Genomic DNA, 4,258 nt, shown 5'->3' with positions numbered 1-4,258 from the left:
AGCTTGGGGTACGAGCACGGTGTCCCTCAATTCCTGTCCCCCGAAGACCAAGGCTGGAAACTGGCTTTCCTGGGGACTGGTTAAAAACGCAGTTCCGGGAAGGGGCCATGACCCGGGCTGGTACCTGGATGGGATGGCAGAGGATGCGTAGAACATCGCAACTAAAATCTTGACCCTCCTCCTACTTATTATTCTGCACCTTAGGGAGGTCAGGTAACTCCCACCTCGGAGTCTGCAGTTTGATTTCCTTACAGGGAGGTCAGGATGTATCTTGATGGCAAAGAGGGAAAATTATGCAGAGACCTCCCTGTCTCCTGACTGGTCTATCTCCCACTGTGGAAGATCATATAAGGTCAACTGCAACCTTCCCCCGCATTCCTGAGGATCAACCAGAAGGAGTCACAAAAGCAAATCCATGGCGTCCCCTCCACCTGAGGATGTCAGATGCCAGAGAGTTTCCAGCACTATCCAAGTCACATACTGGAAGCTGTCCTGCCAGCAATGCCAAAGCATGGAAAGTTCAGCAGCATGGACCACAAACCGTAGCATGGGGCCTTTCTATATCCTGCAGGGTACTGCCAGTACTCTGGCTGTCACATTAGCCCTGACGCTGGACATAGAACTGGTGGCCAATTGAGACTTCGCTACATTAATCCCAATTGATGTCGACGACATTAACAAAACCATTAGTTCTTTTGCCACTTGGCTTTCTGGTTTGACCCTTTCTGCGTCCCTCAGAGCCAATTTGAACCTTGGCCGGAGAGAGGAAATGGGAGGTGAAATGAGCTAGGGAGGGCTACATGCAATATATGGCATACAGCAAGTTTATTATAATCCAAGCTGGTTTATATAGTCCAATTTTACAAATGATCAGCAGGTTACATAAGCTGCATAAACAATATTAATCAAGCTGTGCAAGCAACTTAATTTTTGCCAACATTACCTATTTTTCAGTTCCTTATCTCAGTTCTGAGAAACAGAGAATGTAGATGTGGCCTTGGGGATGGCCAAGGCAGATATGAGCCAATCCTCCCTTCAGCCTCCTCTCAAGTCCAGCTGCCAGAGTATGGTGGCCCTTCGACCCCCTTTTCCAGGCTGACCGCCTGTCAAGGCCTGCTGTGAGGAGATGGCTCACTCTCACGCCAAGTTTCTCCACACCATCCCTGTTTACAGGGACAGAGGCAGGGGGTGCCTAGGCCTGTCCCCAACAGACCCTATGTCTTCTGTCAAATTAATGTTTATGTGCACTCATTATAGCCCTGTTTTGCTAAAAGACAACCATGAGGCATAAATGATTTGATAGGGCGGTGCACTCCAAGCCCCAGAGTGGGCTGAGTTAAGTCTCTCGAGCCTGTCTGCTCCCCACGTGTGTGCTCTGGCTATGACGGTGAAAACCAAGGCTGTTAGAGGCACCCTCGCTTACTGAAGAATGAGGGGAATGGTAGCAATCCTGATCGCTTTCACGAAACAGAGGAGGATGGGCCCGAAGGACTTTCTTCAGATGATTGTCAAGAACTCCTATGCTTGCAAACACCCTGAAGTTCAGTCCATTTTGAAAATCTCCCCACCGCAGAAGCTTCTGAATGCCAACCCTTCTCCTCCACCATGTCCTCCTCAACAAATCAACCTTGGTCCATCATCCAATCCTCATGCTAAACCATCTGATTTTCACTTTTTGAAAGTAATTGGGAAAGGAATTTTGGAAAGATTCTTCTGGCAAGACACAAATCAGAAGAAGCGTTCTATGCTGTCAAAGTTCAGCAGAAGAAAGCAATCCTAAAAAAGAAAGAGGAAAAGCATCTTATGTCAGAACAGAATGTTCTGCTGAAGAATGTGGGAACACCCTTTCCTGGTGGGTCTTTACTTTTCTTTCTAGACTGCTGACAAACTGTATTTTGTTCTTTTTTTAAAAATTTTTATTGAATCACCATATGAAAAGTTACAAAGCTTTCAGGCTTAAGTCTCAGTCATACGGGGGCTCCCAGGAACTCATGGGAAGGGGGCGTAACCGGCACGCCCTCGGCCCAGATAAATCCGGAGCCGCTGAGCGCGAATCGGACCCTCTGCGCCTAAAGACTTTGAATTCAGAGACTTCTTACAGCAATGCACTGGGACTGTGAGCTGGGCTATGTAATTTCTGGCAGAATTTTCCCTGGACTTTATACAGAAATCCAAATCCAAAATTTCCCTGGAATTTATACAGAAATTCAAAAATTATTTTGAAATTTAATCCAAAAATATTAAATCCAACTTAATATTTATAATTGTCAGCAATGTGAAACGGTTCCTTTTGAACAGGTCTGACTTAGGGGGGAAACTCCAAATAATAACAGTAAGTGTTTGTTGAAATATTGAAGGTTTTTAGTGTAGCAGCCACCTCTCTGGACTGTGAACTAAGCAAAAGCCCCACGCTGGCCGACGCGGCGTGGCGTACACCATACTATGAGGCGCTGGAAGGGGGATGAGGGGGAAAAAGAAAAAAAAAAGGGAAAAGGAAAAAGGAAAAAAAAAAGAGAGAGAGAGAGTTATGTACTTGTAGCAGTGGGGCTACATATCTCTTCATTTCCAGCAATGAAAAACTAATTATCAAATGTAGTAGGTCTGTCTCTCTTGGGTGGAAACTCCAACAACTATAGTGAGTTTTGTGTTGAATTATGGAATGTAATCAAGGTAAAGAAAAAAATGAAGTGAAATTCATTAGTTATACAGTAGGGGGTAGGGGGTGGGGGCGGGGGGTATACTGGGGTTTTTGGTGGTGGAATATGGGCACTGCTGAAGGGATGGGTGTTTGAATATTGTATAACTGACATATAAACCTGAGAACTTTGTAACTTTCCACATGGTGATTTAATAAAAAGTTAAAAAAAAAAGTCTCAGTCATACAATGATCAAACACCCATCCCCTCCCCCTGCCGTGTGGCTGATGATTTTCACTTTACTTTCTCTTTACTTTGATTACATTCTATATTTCAACAGAAAACTCACTATGATTATTTGGAATTTTCCCCCAGTAATGAGACCTGCCGAAAAGGCATCATTTGATAATTTGTTTTCCATTGCTGAGAGTTAAGAGCATATGAGGTCGAAGCTGCACGGTTTTGGATTTCTGGTATTTTAGTAATTAAGTCCAGAGAGATTTGTGCTAGAATTTGCATCATTGCAAGCTCGTGCCTCTGCTTAGTGGGCCTTATAAGATGGCAGTTGCCACGCTGCCGAGGAAAGGAAAGACCGAGAGAGAAAAACCTTTCCCCTCTTGCTGGATTCTCAGGGACACATTGTTCTTACTGACTTTGGACTCTGCAAAGTTCAGTCGAACACAACAGCACAACATCCACCTTCTGCGGCATCCCTGAGTACCTTGATTCCGACGTGCTTCATAAATAGCCTTGTGATAGGACCATGGACTGGTGGTGCCTGGGTGCTATTTTATATGAGATGCTACACAGCCTGCTTCTGCTTTATAGTTGAAATACTGCTGAGAGGTATGACAGCATTTTGAACAGCCTCTCTGATTGAAGCCAAATATTACAAACTCTGCAAGACAGCTCCTGGAGGGCCTCCTGCAGAAGGACAGGATATAGAGATGGGGTGCCAGGATGACTGTATGGAGATTGAGTCACGTCCTCTTTTCCTTAATTAACTGGGATGATCTCATTTATAAGAAGATTACTCTTCCTTTTAACCCAAATGTGGGTGGCCCCAGTGACCTGCATCACTTTGACCCCGAGTTTACCAAGGAACAGTCCCCAACTCATTGACCCACTGTAGTCCCCTGACAGCATCTTCCTCACAGCCAGTGTCAAGGAAGCCACAGAGGCCTTCCTGAGCTTCTCCTGCACCCCAACTATGAACTCTTTCTTCTGAACAGTCTGGGACATGGTTGCAAAAGATTGTGTGTGTGTGTGTGTGTGTGTGTGTGTGTGTTCAGATGTTTGAGTTAGCGTTTATGGCAGAGCTGCTAGCTGACAGGACATCTTATGAGAGAATTTACCCATCTCTCGAAGCTTGCACATTTTGGCAATCTTAATTGCATGCTGTTTGCTGGAAGCTTTTAGAAGAGCACATCTTCCCCTATCTAGTCCCTGTGTAGTTACAGAGCCAATGTGTTCCTTCATGTCTCTGATCTTGCTGGGGCCTCCAAATTTTGTAATGAGTTTGCTTAATCAAAACACCAAAACAAAGTCATGTTCAATGAACTGGGAGGTCTTTCTTTATACTCGGTGGATCTAGGTGAGGCGAAACCCACAACCTGGGCATT

The 4,258-nt window shown here is 45.0% G+C and overlaps 1 pseudogene; it reads left to right on the top strand.

Annotated features, from left to right (window-relative positions):
* The first annotated feature begins 547 nt into the window (after positions 1-547).
* LOC101540975 (serine/threonine-protein kinase Sgk1-like) lies at positions 548-3,758 on the top strand (annotated as a pseudogene).
* The last annotated feature ends 500 nt before the right edge of the window (positions 3,759-4,258 follow it).

This window comes from Sorex araneus, chromosome 8 (assembly GCF_027595985.1).
Source record: "Sorex araneus isolate mSorAra2 chromosome 8, mSorAra2.pri, whole genome shotgun sequence".
Lineage (NCBI taxonomy): Eukaryota > Metazoa > Chordata > Mammalia > Eulipotyphla > Soricidae > Sorex > Sorex araneus.
The sequence above is the reverse complement of the archived record's forward strand: the minus strand, read 5'-3'. Positions and strand labels throughout refer to the sequence as shown.